The sequence below is a fragment of the Dendrobates tinctorius genome, unplaced genomic scaffold, assembly GCF_039654945.1.
Source record: "Dendrobates tinctorius isolate UK_male_01 unplaced genomic scaffold, ASM3965494v1 ptg000192l, whole genome shotgun sequence".
NCBI classification, from domain to species: domain Eukaryota; kingdom Metazoa; phylum Chordata; class Amphibia; order Anura; family Dendrobatidae; genus Dendrobates; species Dendrobates tinctorius.
Window position 1 is genome coordinate 904,909 of NW_027361859.1, and position 18,114 is coordinate 923,022.

General features: G+C 44.7%; 1 pseudogene; it reads right to left on the bottom strand.

Moving 5' to 3' along the window:
* The window catches only part of LOC141055929 (fibroblast growth factor receptor substrate 2-like), a 42,659-nt pseudogene extending 25,666 nt beyond the window's left edge, over positions 1 to 16,993 (bottom strand).
* Positions 16,994 to 18,114: the final 1,121 nt, after the last annotated feature.

Here is an 18,114-nt window from a genome sequence, read left to right on the forward strand (position 1 = left end):
CATACAATCACATACTGTACACACACTACTCACATACAATCACATACTGTGCACACACTGCATCCATACAATCACATACTGTACACACACCGCACCCATACAATCACATACTCTACACACACTGCTCCCATGCAATCACATGCTGTACACACACTGCTGCCATACAATCACAGACTGTACACGCTGCTCCCATACAATCACAGACTGTACACGCTGCTCCCATGCAACTCACATTTTGCATGATTTTAATTAGCAGGAGACTGCAAAGTAAGGGGTCTAGCCCTTTTTCTGCTCTCACTGAAGAGCTGGAGCAAGTTGAGTTTCAGTACTCCTTTCATTTGGTGTGGGTGCTGTATGGCGGCCATTTTTGCTTTGGTTTTGTGCTGGCGGGGCGGCGCGGTCTGGAGTCCTGGGGACTCAGTCTTGCAGCATGGGTGCTGTGGGGCACCAGGCCATCGGCCCTGCCGATGCATTGCCGCTGTGGCAATGGTCAGCACACGGCTCCTCTCCGTTAGGGCGCTAAGACCCACTACGAGGTTTGCCGTGATGTGGCAGTGGGCGTCATACAGTCTGATCAGAATGTTAATCTAAGAACTTCATGTTCAGTTAGATATTTCTGCCAAGAGGCATTAGATCATTGTATGATTTTTGGAGGTGCTGTCCTCTCGCGCTTTTCAGCAAATCACATACTGTACACACACTGCACCCATACAATCACATACTGTACATACACTGCTCCCATACAATCACATACTGTACACAGACTGCTCCCATACAATCACATCCTGTACACACACTGCTCCCATACAATCACATTCTCTACACACACTGCTCCCATACAATCACACACTGTACACACACTGCTCCCATACAATCACATTCTATACACACACTGCTCCCATACAATCACATTCTGTACACACACTGCTCACATACAATCACATTCTGTACACACACTGCTCCCATACAATCACATTCTCTACACACACTGCTCCCATACAATCACACACTGTACACACACTGCTCCCATACAATCACATTCTGTACACACACTGCTCACATACAATCACATTCTATACACACACTGCTCCCATACAATCACATTCTCTACACACACTGCTCCCATACAATCACACACTGTACACACACTGCTCCCATACAATCACATACTGTACACACCCTGCACCCATACAGTCACATATTGTACACACACTGCTCCCATACAATCACACACTGTACACACACTGCACCCATACAATCACATACTGTAAACACACTGCTCCCATACAATCACATACTGTACACACACTGCACCCATACAATCACACACTGTACACACACTGCACCCATACAATCACACACTGTACACACACTGCTCCCATACAATCACATACTGTACACACACTGCACCCATACAATCACATACTGTACACACACTGCTCACATACAATCACACACTGTACACACACTTCTCCCATACAATCACACACTGTACACACACTGCTCCCATGCAATCACATACTGTACACACACTGCACCCATACAATCACATACTGTACACACACTGCACCCATACAATCACATACTGTACACGCTGCTCCTATACAATCACACACTGTACACACACTACTCACATACAATCACATACTGTACAGGCTGCTCCCATACAATCACATACTATATACATACTGCTTACATACAATCGCATACTGTGTACACACACTGCTCCCATACAATCACATACTGTACACACTCTGCTCCCATACAATCACATACTGTATACTCTGTTCCCATACAATCACATACTGTACACACACTGCTGCCATACAATCACATACTGTACACACACTGCTCCCATACAATCACATACTGTACACGCTACTCCTATACAATCACACACTGTACACACACTACTCACATACAATCACATACTATACATGCTGTTCCCGTACAATCACACACTGTACACACACTGCACCCATACAATCACATACTGTACAAACACTGCACCCATACAATCACATACTGTACACACTGCTACCATATAATGACACACTGTACATAAACTGCACCCATACAATCACATACTGTACACGCTGTTCCCATACAATCACATACTGTACACACACTACTCACTTACAATCACATACTGTACACGCTGTTCCCATACAATCACATACTGTACACACACTACTCACATACAATCACATACTGTACACGCTGTTCCCATACAATCACATACTGTACACGCTGTTCCCATACAATCACATACTGTGCACACACTGCTCCCATACAATCACATATTGTACACGCTGTTCCCATACAATCACATACTGTACACACACTACTCACATACAATCACATACTGTGCACACACTGCATCCATACAATCACATACTGTACACACACCGCACCCATACAATCACATACTCTACACACACTGCTCCCATGCAATCACATGCTGTACACACACTGCTGCCATACAATCACAGACTGTACACGCTGCTCCCATACAATCACAGACTGTACACGCTGCTCCCATGCAACTCACATTTTGCATGATTTTAATTAGCAGGAGACTGCAAAGTAAGGGGTCTAGCCCTTTTTCTGCTCTCACTGAAGAGCTGGAGCAAGTTGAGTTTCAGTACTCCTTTCATTTGGTGTGGGTGCTGTATGGCGGCCATTTTTGCTTTGGTTTTGTGCTGGCGGGGCGGAGCGGTCTGGAGTCCTGGGGACTCAGTCTTGCAGCATGGGTGCTGTGGGGCACCAGGCCATCGGCCCTGCCGATGCATTGCCGCTGTGGCAATGGTCAGCACACGGCTCCTCTCCGTTAGGGCACTAAGACCCCCTACGAGGTTTGCCGTGATGTGGCAGTGGGCGTCATACAGTCTGATCAGAATGTTAATCTAAGAACTTCATGTTCAGTTAGATATTTCTGCCAAGAGGCATTAGATCATTGTATGATTTTTGGAGGTGCTGTCCTCTCGCGCTTTTCAGCAAATCACATACTGTACACACACTGCACCCATACAATCACATACTGTACACACACTGCTCCCATACAATCACATACTGTACACACACTGCTCCCATACAATCACATCCTGTACACACACTGCTCCCATACAATCACATTCTCTACACACACTGCTCCCATACAATCACACACTGTACACACACTGCTCCCATACAATCACATTCTATACACACACTGCTCCCATACAATCACATTCTGTACACACACTGCTCACATACAATCACATTCTGTACACACACTGCTCCCATACAATCACATTCTCTACACACACTGCTCCCATACAATCACACACTGTACACACACTGCTCCCATACAATCACATTCTGTACACACACTGCTCACATACAATCACATTCTATACACACACTGCTCCCATACAATCACATTCTCTACACACACTGCTCCCATACAATCACACACTGTACACACACTGCTCCCATACAATCACATACTGTACACACCCTGCACCCATACAGTCACATATTGTACACACACTGCTCCCATACAATCACACACTGTACACACACTGCACCCATACAATCACATACTGTAAACACACTGCTCCCATACAATCACATACTGTACACACACTGCACCCATACAGTCACATACTGTACACAGACTGCTCCCTTACAATCACACACTGTACACACACTGCACCCACACAATCACATACTGTACACACACTGCACCCATACAATCACATACTGTACACGCTGCTCCCATACAATCACATACTGTACACACAGTGCACCCATACAATCACACACTGTACACACACTACTCCCATACAATCACATACTGTACACACACTGCTCCCATACAATCACACACTGTACACACACTGCTCCCATACAATCACATACTGTACACACACTGCTCACATACACACACTGTACACACACTGCTCCCTTACAATCACATATTGTATACACACTGCTCACATACAATCACATACTGTACACGCTGCTCCTATACAATCACACACTGTACACACACTACTCATATACAATCACATACTGTACACGCTGCTCCTATACAATCACACACTGTACACACACTGCTCACATACAATCACACACTGTACACACACTGCTCCCATACAATCACATACTGTACACACACTGCTCACATACAATCACACACTGTACACACACTGCTCCCTTACAATCACACACTGTACACACACTGCTCCCATACAATCACATACTGTACACACACTGCTCACATACAATCACACACTGTACACACACTGCTCCCTTACAATCACATACTGTACACACACTGCTCCCTTACAATCACATACTGTACACACACTGCTCACATACAATCACATACTGGACACGCTGCTCCTATACAATCACACACTGTACACACACTACTCATACAATCACATACTGTACATGCTGCTCCTATACAATCACACACTGTACACACACTGCTCACATACAATCACACACTGTACACACACTGCTCCCATACAATCACATACTGTACACACACTGCTCACATACAATCACACACTGTACACACACTGCTCCCATACAATCACATACTGTACACACACTGCTCACATACAATCACACACTGTACACACACTGCTCCCTTACAATCACATACTGTACACACACTGCTCCCTTACAATCACATACTGTACACACACTGCTCACATACAATCACATACTGGACACGCTGCTCCTATACAATCACACACTGTACACACACTACTCATACAATCACATACTGTACATGCTGCTCCTATACAATCACACACTGTACACACACTGCTCACATACAATCACACACTGTACACACACTGCTCCCATACAATCACATACTGTACACACACTGCTCACATACAATCACACACTGTACACACACTGCTCCCATACAATCACACACTGTACACACACTGCTCCCATACAATCACATACTGTACACACACTGCTCACATACAATCACACACTGTACACACACTGCTCCCTTACAATCACATACTGTACACACACTGCTCACATAGAATCACATACTGTACACGCTGCTCCTATACAATCACACACTGTACACACACTACTCATATACAATCACATACTGTACACGCTGCTCCCATGCAATCACACACTGTACGCACACTGCTCCCATACAATCACATACTGTACACACGCTGCTCACATACAATCACACACTGTACACACACTGCTCCCTTACAATCACATACTGTACACACACTGCTCGCATACAGTCACATACTGTACACGCTGCTCCTATACAATCACACACTGTACACACACTACTCATATACAATCATACTCTGTACTCACACTGCTCACATACAATCACACACTGTACACACATTGCTCCCATACAATCACACACTGTACACACACTACTCCCATACAATCACATACTGTACACACACTGCTCCCATACAATCACACACTGTACACACACTGCACCCACACAATCACATACTGTACACACACTGAACCCATACAATCACATACTGTACACACACTACTCCCATGCAATCACATACTGTACACACACTGCTCCCATACAATCACACACTGTACACACACTACTCCCATGCAATCACATACTGTACACACACTGCTCCCATACAATCACACACTGTGCACACACTGCTCACATACAATCACACACTGTACACACACTGCTCCCTTACAATCACATACTGTACACACACTGATCACATACAATCACATACTGTACACGCTGCTCCTATACAATCACACACTGTACACACACTACTCATATACAATCACATACTGTACACGCTGCTCCTATGCAATCACACACTCTACACACACTGCTCCCATACAATCACACACTGTACACACATTGCTCCCATACAATCACATACTGTACACACACTGCTCCCATACAATCACACACTGTACACACACTGCTCCCATACAATCACATACTGTACACACACTGCTCACATACAATCACACACTGTACACACACTGCTCCCTTACAATCACATACTGTACACACACTGATCACATACAATCACATACTGTACACGCTGCTCCTATACAATCACACACTGTACACACACTACTCATATACAATCACATACTGTACACGCTGCTCCCATACAATCACACACTGTACACACACTGCTCCCATACAATCACACACTGTACACACACTGCTCACATACAATCATACACTGTACACACACTGCTCGCATACAATCACATACTGTACACACACTGCACCCATACAATCACATACTGTACACACACTGCTCTCATACAATCACACACTGTACACACACTGCTCCCATACAATCACACACTGTACACACACTGCTCACATACAATCACACACTGTACACACACTGCTCGCATACAATCATATACTGTACACACACTGCTCCCATACAATCACATACTGTACATGCTGCTCCCATACAATCACGCACTGTACACACACTGTTCCCTTTCAATCACATACTGTACACACACTGCTCGCATACAATCACATACTGTACACACGCTGCTCCTATACAATCACACACTGTACACACACTACTCATATACAATCATATACTGTACACACACTGCTCACATACAATCACACACTGTACACACATTGCTCCCATACAATCACATACTGCACACACTGCTCCCATACAATCACATACTGTACACACACTGCTCCCATACAATCACATACTGTACACACACTGCTCACATACAATCACACACTGTACACACACTGCTCCCTTACAATTACATACTGTACACACACTGATCACATACAATCACATACTGTACACGCTGCTCCTATACAATCACACACTGTACACACACTACTCATATACTGTACAATCACATACTGTACACGCTGCTCCCATACAATCACACACTGTACACACACTGCTCCCATACAATCACACACTGTACACACACTGCTCACATACAATCACACACTGTACACACACTGCTCGCATACAATCACATACTGTACACACACTGCACCCATACAATCACATACTGTACACACACTGCTCTCATACAATCACACACTGTACACACACTGCTCCCATACAATCACACACTGTACACACACTGCTCACATACAATCACACACTGTACACACACTGCTCGCATACAATCACATACTGTACACACACTGCTCCCATACAATCACACACTGTACACACACTGCTCACATACAATCACACACTGTACACACACTGCTCGCATACAATCACACACTGTACACACACTGCTCGCATACAATCACATACTGTACACACACTGCTCCCATACAATCTCATACTGTACATGCTGCTCCCATACAATCACACACTGTACACACACTGCTCCCTTTCAATCACATACTGTACACACACTGCTCGCATACAATCACATACTGTACACACGCTGCTCCTATACAATCACACACTGTACACACACTACTCATATACAATCATATACTGTACACACATTGCTCCCATACAATCACATACTGCACACACAGTGCCCCCATGCAACTCACATTTTGCATGATGTTAATTAGCAGGAGACTGCAAAGTAAGGGGTCTAGCCCTTTTTCTGCTCTCACTGAGAAGCTGGAGGAAGGTGAGTTTCAGTACTTCTTTCATTTGGTGTGGGTGCTGTATGGCGGCCATTTTTTGCTTTGGTTTTGTGCTGGCGGGGCGGCGCGGTCTGGAGTCCTGGGGTCTCAGTCTTGTAGCATGTGGGCTGTGGGGCACCAGGCCGTCGGCCCTGCTGGTGCTGCTGTGGCAGTGGTCGGCACGCGGCTCCGCTCCGTTAGGGCGCTCGGACCCAGTACAAGGTTTGCCGTGATGTGGCAGTGGGCGTCATACAGTCTGATCAGAATGTTAATCTAAGAACCTCATGTTCAGTTAGATATTTCTGCCGAGAGGCATTAGATCACTGTATGGTTTTTGGAGGTGCTGTCCTCTCGCGCTTTTCCCAAATCACGTACTGTGCACACACTGCTCCCATACAGTCACATGTACTTATATGTGTACTGTATATATTTATTAGATTTTATTGCTATGGGAACATTATATAAAATACATTATTTACTTTCTACTTTATTGTTTGTGCTATTGAAATTATTGTTAATACATAAATCGTGAGAAAAGGTGATTTTTACCTGTTATGAGGGGATTAGTGGAGGGGATGTTTCTATTTCTGATGTTTGTCTATTAGGTAGGGGAGAGTAATGACAGAGCTGGAGTGGCTTGAGAAGTGCTGGCAGTCCTCATCTGTGTGATGTCTGTCCTGTGTCTTCTCCTGTGGTCACCTAGTGGTTGTGATGTGTACTGCAGCCTGTCAGGGATTTTCTGGCCTGGTGCAATATTCTATTACATTTATATTGTAGAATCTTTAACTCTTTCACGCCGCAGCCCATTTTGCTTTTTGCGTTTCTGTTTTTTGCTCCTCTACTTCCCAGAGCCATAACTTTTTTATTTTTCCATTAATCTTGCCGTATGAGGGCTTGTTTTTTGTGGGACCAGCAGTTGTGCTTATGAAGGACACCACTGATTTTTGCTGAAAAAAAATCAAAGTTTGTAAAGAAAAAAGTCGCCATTTTTCGTGATCTGGGGTTGGGTGAGGGCTTATTTCCTGCTCGCAGAGCTGACAGTTTTAGTGTTACCATTTTGGTGTAGATACAATCTTTTTATCTCCCGTAATGGCATTTTAATGCAATGTTGCGGCAACCAATAAAACATAATTCTGATGTTTTGATTTTTTTTCTTGTTACGATGTTTACCGATTGGATTAATTCTTTTTAACTCTTGATAGATCGGGCGATTCTGAATGCAGCGATACCAAGTATGAGTATTTTTAATTTTTTTTAACTGTTTTATTTTGAATGGGGTGAATGGGGTGAACGAGAGGTGATTTGAATTTTTTAAAAACATTTTCTTTTTACTTTACACTGGCTTCAATAGTCTCCATGTGAGACTAGAAGCTGCGATCATCCGATCGCTTGTGCCGCATAGAACAGGTCCGCTGGGCGGTGCTCATAGCAATCTGGCAATGACAACCACAGGGGTCTCCTGTAGACCCTGGGTGGTCATGCTAAACCATCGGCGACCTGCAGTCATGTGATATTTCGCCAATGGGCAGGATTGGTGACACTTCCAGCGCAATCACATTAAATGCCGCTGTCAGAGAATGACAGTGACATTTAACATGCTAACAGCTGCGAGTGGATTGTGATTAGACCTGCAGCTGTTAGGAGCACATATCAGCAATAATAATCAGCTGACATGTGCCAGGAAAGATGTGGGTTCATCGCTAGAGCCCACATCAATGGGAGAGACACAACATGCGCCGTACATGTACGGCACATGTCGTAAAGGGGTTAAAGTTTATAGAAAGTTAAGCATGGAGACATTTGTAGGTACGAGCTCTTATATGTCACTCTGGATTATGGATGTATGGTTACCAGCCATCTTGGATTCGGCAGGAAGTCCCGAATACTGTCACATCACAGTTTTTCTCCAAGCTTCTATACGCAGGTTTCCTCGCTCCCTCTACACGGCTCCTCCTCGGGGACGGGGCTGCTCTCTGCATAAATGAAATTGCAGATGACCAATCACATTATTTCCTGAAATTGGGTGAATATTGCAGATCACACGGTGTGATCGGGTCTCCACAGGGAACAAACTCACCGCTCTGCGCCCTGGATGTTGCTTTACCACTGAGCTACAGCCCACTATGATGGAGGGAGGAGAATATGGTTATCTTGTCCTGTACAGCAGACAATGAAGCCAGAAGCAGCTTATCCACGTTCATAGAGATACATTGTGTATAACTATGTATATTTATGGTCCCTATATACTGAGGTGAAGAATAACATTTTTGATCCTATAAAAGTAGTAAAAATAATAAGCAATTACAAATAAAATGAACTTATGTTTTCATGGAGTCTCCCGGTCTCAAACCCAGAGGAATAAGACATCTCACACAGGCTTTTATGCTGCTGAACCACAAGCTCTGATAGGGTCAGAGAGAATTCTGTGTCCTTGATCCGTACTACAGGCAGATTATACGGATAGAAAGACACTGCTGTGTATAATGGATGGATTTGTATTCTAGTGGGGGAAAAATAATTTTTTTCATCCTATGAAATTACTAAAAAATAATGATGAAAAACGTGAAACTGAAAAAAAAAAGTAATTTTAATGCTTTTTTTAACATAATAAACATCACTATTCAGCACATAACACAGATACATTTGGTTTCACTGTAATTGTGACGACCCGCACATCACAGCGATCAGATTATTTACGGGGATCAGTAACTGACGTGATTGATATCTTTCTCTATTAAACCCATAAATATTGTAATGCTGAGGCCGTGTTCACATGTAGCGTAAATGCTGCCTTCTTTCCGCAGGTTTCCGCACCACAGAGCGCAATAACAATCTTTTCTGATTATTGCATGTTTGCTGCATTTCTTTTATGTGTTTTCCCCCTTATATGAGGCAATTTTGGGGCAGATATGAAGCAGAGTTTTTAACGCTTTTCTAATAGTACAGAAAAGCTTTGATTCTGCCCCTAAAAATCTAAGTCTATGTGCACACGCTGCAGATTTTGATGCGGATCCGCAGCGTTTTTGGACGCTCAGAATTGCATGAAATCTGCAGCTTAGCGCCCCACCAATGTTAGTCAATGGGAATTTGAGAATTGGTGTGCACATCCTGTGGAAAAATGCGTGCGGATTTCTAGCGTTTTATTTTCTGCATGTCAATTTTTTTTTGCGGATCTGCAGTATTTCTGCACCCATTGGCTTCCATTGAGTCACTCAAATCTGCAGCAAAACCACAGGTTTAAAAAGATCTGCGGTTTTGCTGCGGAGTTTCGTGCGAGAAACGCTGCAGATAGGGAGGAGAATGAATGTGTGGGTGGAGACTATGTGTGTGCGGTGAATATATACAGTGGGGAAAAAAAGTATTTAGTCAGTCAGCAATAGTGCAAGTTCCACCACTTAAAAAGATGAGAGGCGTCTGTAATTTACATCATAGGTAGACCTCAACTATGGGAGACAAACTGAGAAAAAAAAATCCAGAAAATCACATTGTCTGTTTTTTTTTCATTTTATTTGCATATTATGGTGGAAAATAAGTATTTGGTCAGAAACAAAATTTCATCTCAATACTTTGTGATATATCCTTTGTTGGCAATGACAGAGGTCAAACGTTTTCTGTAAGTCTTCACAAGGTTGCCACACACTGTTGTTGGTATGTTGGCCCATTCCTCCATGCAGATCTCCTCTAGAGCAGTGATGTTTTTGGCTTTTCGCCTGGCAACACGGACTTTCAACTCCCTCCAAAGGTTTTCTATAGGGTTGAGATCTGGAGACTGGCTAGGCCACTCCAGAACCTTGAAATGCTTCTTACGAAGCCACTCCTTCGTTGCCCTGGCGGTGTGCTTTGGATCATTGTCATGTTGAAAGACCCAGCCACGTTTCATCTTCAATGCCCTTGCTGATGGAAGGAGGTTTGCACTCAAGATCTCACGATACATGGCCCCATTCATTCTTTCATGTACCCGGATCAGTCGTCCTGGCCCCTTTGCAGAGAAACAGCCCCAAAGCATGATGTTTCCACCACCATGCTTTACAGTAGGTATGGTGTTTGATGGATGCAACTCAGTATTCTTTTTCCTCCAAACACGACAAGTTGTGTTTCTACCAAACATTTCCAGTTTGGTTTCATCAGACCATAGGACATTCTCCCAAAACTCCTCTGGATCATCCAAATGCTCTCTAGCAAACTTCAGACGGGCCCGGACATGTACAGGCTTAAGCAGTGGGACACGTCTGGCACTGCAGGATCTGAGTCCATGGTGGCGTAGTGTGTTACTTATGGTAGGCCTTGTTACATTGGTCCCAGCTCTCTGCAGTTCATTCACTAGGTCCCCCCACGTGGTTCTGGGATTTTTGCTCACCGTTCTTGTGATCATTCTGACCCCACGGAGTGGGATTTTGCGTGGAGCACCAGATCGAGGGAGATTATCAGTGGTCTTGTATGTCTTCCATTTTCTAATTATTGCTCCCACAGTTGATTTCTTCACTCCAAGCTGGTTGGCTATTGCAGATTCAGTCTTCCCAGCCTGGTGCAGGGCTACAATTTTGTTTCTGGTGTCCTTTGACAGCTCTTTGGTCTTCACCATAGTGGAGTTTGGAGTCAGCCTGTTTGAGGGTGTGCACAGGTGTCTTTTTATACTGATAACAAGTTTAAACAGGTGCCATTACTACAGGTAATGAGTGGAGGAAAGAGGAGACTCTTAAAGAAGAAGTTACAGGTCTGTGAGAACCAGAAATCTTGATTGCTTGTTTCTGACCAAATACTTATTTTCCACCATAATATGCAAATAAAATGAAAAAAAAACAGACAATGTGATTTTCTGGATTTTTTTTTCTCAGTTTGTCTCCCATAGTTGAGGTCTACCTATGATGTAAATTACAGACGCCTCTCATCTTTTTAAGTGGTGGAACTTGCACTATTGCTGACTGACTAAATACTTTTTTTCCCCACTGTATGTGTCTCTGCCTGCGGGTGACTGTGTGTGCGGGTTTGTGTGTAGGCAGGCATCGTCCGATGGGACTACTAGTCCCATCCGGCTTTGTTTGCTACAGTGACAGCATTAGCCGATGATGGCACAGTAGTTGAATACAAAAAAACATACACACATACAGTACATACTCACCATACAGCTAATCCCCAATGCCCTCGATCCCCTGCAAAGAAAAAAAACCACCAACAGTATACTCCCTGTTCTGACGTAATCCATTTAATACCGAGTGTCCCACGACAATCTCCCATTGAGAGCTGTCACATCGGGAGATGTTACCGCTCTCCAGGGGCCGCAATTTTTTCCCCCTTTTTTTAATTAAACAGATATTGCGTTTAAGACCGGGGCCACACTTGCAAGAAACTCGCACGAGTGTCGCACCTCAATTCCTGGCACTGCCGCCTGCACTCGGGACCGGAGTGTGCGGCTGCATGTTTTTCTATGCGCTCCGGTCTGAGTGCTGGCGGCAGTGCCGGATATTGAGGTCCGAGACTTGTGCGAGATTCTCGCAGGTGTGACCCTGGCTAACGCAGATTTTTTTCTATCTATAGATAGATATGTCTATAGATAGATAAAGTAGATATGTCTATAGATAGATAGATATGTCGATAGATACAGACAAAAAAAGAGCACAGCAGCACCAGGTTTTCTGTATATTTAGGGTATGTGCACACGTTGTGGATTTCAGTGTGGATTTTTCCGCATCCACAGGTAAAATGACCGGCGTTTTACCTGCGGATTTTCTGCAGTTTTTGTGGGGATTTCGCCTGCGTTTTTACACCTGTGGATTCCTAAAATGGAATAGGTGTAAAAAGCTGCGGATTCCGCACAAAGAATTGACATACTGGGGAAAAAAACGCTGCCTTTCTGCGTGGAATTTTCCACAGCATGTGCACAGTGGATTTTGTTTTCCATAGGTTTACATGGTACTGCCAAATCCGCAACGTGTGTACATACCCTAAGCAATTGATTCTGGCTGCCTCCAGCCTGATTTTGCACTCCTCCCATTGACCTGCAGGTGGCGTAATCAGCTTTACCTGTCCATAAATTGTAGGCTAAGCCTGGGATTGACATGAGTGTCCATAACAGTAGGCTGATAGAGCCAGAGAGGCATATACAGTAGAGCAGGACCCATCAGAACCTTCATTTTCATCTATTACTGTAAGTTAAAAAAAATTTGAAAAAAATATTTTTGAGTAGTAAAATATAAATTAAATGTTTTAATGTTTTTCTGTGTTTTCACATGGCCTAGATTCATGCATAGTGCTGCTGTGCCCTTCTTTTGTCTATATAATACAGTTTGGCAGCTTGCACGTGTTCACATTAGGAGGTTCTGGTCAGATTTGTTTGTATATAGATATACTGTATATCGATAGATAGATTTATCTATTAGTGTTGAGCGAACGTGCTCGCAACTACTCGTTACTTGGCTGAGTATCACGGTACTCGTTGTTCTCAGCGAGCACCGAGCATTTCCGGTATTACTCGGTGGGAACTCGGGTCTCCACCCAGCTTTTTGGCTGACTTCAGAGGCCCAATCATGCTGCAGGGATTGCCTGCCAGGCCATGAAATGCCGCAGCCATCTTTGTTGTGGTCGTGCAGTGATTGGCTGGCCGCACAGCATCAACTGGGGCATAAGAGACAGGGCGCCGCCATGCTCGGCGCATTCTGCTCCGGATAGAGATCGTGTAGAGAGAGCTGCTGCCGAGATAGGGTCAGATTTGGGGATTTATTAGTCAGTGTGGGGTCTACCATCATAAACTACTCAAATCCAGATAAACAAACAGCCCTTCTAAGGACTAATTCCAGAGTATATACGTTCCAGTGTTAGGTAGGCAGGGTAGTGTACGTCGCTCTATAAACATCTGTGCAAGGCCTGCAGGCTCTGTATATGTGTATATAGATCATTACAATCATCAAGAGGGCCCATCCCTTCCTGTGTTCTGGTGCTGCTGCTGCTATTTGTAGGATATATTGGCCGTATATACCTAGGCCCAGGTGTAATTGGCTTTGAAATGTTTTTTGGCCAGGGCTAATAGAGCTTTTTTTATTGCAAAGCAATCCAGAGCCCTTTTTTCCCCGAAATGCTTATTGACAGTGCACAATACAGCCAGATCCTTTTCCTAGCACAGCATGAAAATCCAGCAATTTTAAAGGGGTCCCAAACATCCCTTTAGAGTCCGCAGAGAAATATTTAATTTTTATGTGGTACGGTTGAGTAGATTTTTTTTTTTTGAGTGTCTTACACAATTTCTTGACACTATTTTCCTGACCCCCCCCTACCAAAAAAAAAATACATACAGGCCACATATTTTACAGTGTGGTATATCTGTGACACACCTCATCCATCCGTCTGCAAAAAATTTTGGTATTTTTAGCCCAAAATTCAATTTTATTTTTGCTGTATCTATCACTCTATCACTGTACTTAAATACAGCACTATTTAGCCAAAAAAAGGCCACACATTTGCCGTAGTGGTATCTCCATGCCAGGTAATATCTGTGCGTGCTCAAAGTTTGGCCAGTTTAGGCCAGTTTTCCTTTTTTTTTGTCCTGGATGTCACAGTACTTATATACAGCACTAGTTAGCCAAAAAATAAAAATACAGGCCACACATTTTTCATTGTGCTATCTCCCTAAGAGGCCTCATTTATCATTGCCAAAAATTTGGCCATTTTAGGCCTACACATTGTATTTTTTTGCAGTCTGTTAACGTACTTATTAAATCTGATAAGGCAAAACACATTTTTACCTAAAGTCCAGATAGGTAGAAGTGTGGTTTTCCAGCACACGTATCACATACAAGTTGCTTCCCAAATCACTCTTTTGCAGTGATCGTGTATAATATTCTAGTCCATTTACAATGAGCAAGGCGCGTGGCAAGGAATGGGGAAGTGGACGTGATGGTGCAGGCCGAGGCCGTGGGCAAGCTGAAATTGGCCCACCAAAAACACCCACATCTTCTTGCTGGACCTTAGTGTTTGAAGTCCTAGGGGACAGCGGCAAGACAGCACTGTTGAAGCCTGAGCAGTGTGAAAAGGTTGTTGGTTCCAGTTACTCATCCACCAGCACCCTGTCTTCAACACGGTCAAGTCACAGTAGCAGTGAATCTGGACCACATATTCCTTACCCTGATCCTCCTTCCTCCCAACATGCTGAGTTCCCTGAGCCAACTGATCACACACTCGGACACTCCGAAGCGCTGTTCAGTTTTCCATTTGGAGACTTGTGCCTCTCGCCCGGTCCACTTGAAGCGGGGCAAGATGATATTCCATGTAGCGATGCACAAATCTTTGAGCAGCCACATTCACAAGAGGAGGACAATGATGAGATCCAATTGTCGGAAAGTCAGGAGGAGGACCAGGGTGGGAAAGTGGAAGTTGAGGTGGTGAATGATCTAGTAACAGACCCAACCTGGCAGGAGGACATGCAGAGCGAGGACAGCAGCACACGGGGATGTAGGCATCACACCACTTCAGGCAGGAAGAAGCAGTGTGGTGGCTGCAGACAGAAGGTGTAGAACCATTCTCCGTAACACCAACCTGTCGGAAGTTGCCAGTACGATTGTTAGGTCTTCCCGAGTCTGGATATTTTTTAAAAACTCTGCAGATAACCCCAAACAGGCCGTTTGCAACACCTGTCATGCCTGCATCAGTAGGGGTAGCAAAACTACCAGCCTTACCACAACCAGCATGATCAGGCACATGGCAGCAAAGCACCCGACTTACTGGGCCCCAGCCAATGCTGCAGGAACAGTGTCTGCGGGTGACACCACAGCTTCTTCCAGTGTTGTGCGTGCAAGCCAATCCCCTGTCCATGGTGCATGCAAAGATGCCTCCTGCCCTGCACCTGGCATTGCCCACAGTCAAATAGCACCATCATCAAGAAAATCCATGTCCTTGTCCCAGCGCAGCCTTCAGTTGTCCATACCTCAGTCATTGGAACGTAAGCATAAATACGCAGCCAACACCCTACAGGCCACAGTACTCAATTCTCATATTTCTCGTCTGCTTGCGGTCGAAATGTTGCCTTTTAGGCTCGTGGAGACAGAAGCTTTCCGCCACTATTTCTTCCGCTGTGCTGTCCTGGCATTACACAAGCACGTGTTCCTCAACATTACCCATGCCCTCAACAATGCATTTACTGGGAAGGTACACCTAACCACGGACACATGGACAAGTGCTTGTGGCCAGGGACAGTACATCTCGATGGGTTAACATAGTGGAAGCTGGGCCCCAGTCAGAGTTTAGGATGCAACTCGTTCTTCTGATGCCAAGGATTGTGGGCCCTACCTCAATCAGGGTTTCCCCCACTGTGTACATCTCCCGCACCACCTCCTCCTCCTCTTCAGCCTCCATGTACAAAATGAGCACATCACTCACAAGCTGGAGGCAGTGCAGCACTGCCAAGCAAAGCGGCAACAGGCTGTGCTGAAGCTAATTTTCTTAGGTGACAAACCGCACAATGCTAAAGAGTTGTCGACAGCTCTGAAAGAGCAGGCAGATGTGTGGCTGACACCACTGAATCTCTAGCCAGGCATGGTTGTGTGTTATGATTGAGTCACCGTAGGAGGCAAAAACAGAAATGCTAGCTAAGTCCAGAAAACCAGAGAAGTTGGCAACTATCAGATTGCAGACCCCTGAACCTATCAACACAACTAGCAGTAGCCGTGGGGGGTTCCTACGATGACCTAGACCCCTCGATCACAGCCGGAGAGATACATAGGCCTAAAGAAGGAAAGGGGAAATCTAACTGCCCCAGAGCAGACCCCAAAGCAATAGGCAGCCCCCCACATATAATGACGGTGAAGCAAGATGAAAACACTTACACAGACAGAAAGACAGGCTGAGCAAAGACGGGGCCCAAAAACTACCTAGATAGGAACGGATAGGAAGGCTGCTGTCTGCAATCTGCCAAAACCCTATCAGAGACAAAAGCCAACAAGCTGATATAAAAATGGCCCTGAAGCAACTAAGCTTCAAAAACTAAATCAGCACTCAGGTACTTTCAGAAGACAGAGCTCACGGAACACTGCACACTCCAGCAGGGAGTGGCAGAATCCAAAAAGCAAGAAAAACAAAAACAAATCTTAAATGCAAAAAGGCAAAACAGAAAACCTAGCTTTAGGAGAGCAGGAATCAGACTGGTGTCCAAGAGTCCACAGAGAAATCACCCGCAGGGCAGAAAGGGCGTAGGCTGCCTTAAATCCAGTCAGTGACTCCACTCAGCCAATCGTCTTCATTAGTCCCAGGTGCCTGATAATCAGGCTCACTACCTTCCTTCACTAGAATAGGGAGTTCACCAGGCCTCCGTGACGGAGGGGAAAATGAACTCACAACAGTTGTGTGTGACAATGGCAGAAACCTGGTGGCAGCTCTGATGCGAGGCGAACTGGCACACATATCATGACTGGCCCATGTGCTGAACCTCGTTGTTCAATGTTTTTTAAAAAGCTATCCGGAGCTGCCGTATCTGCTGG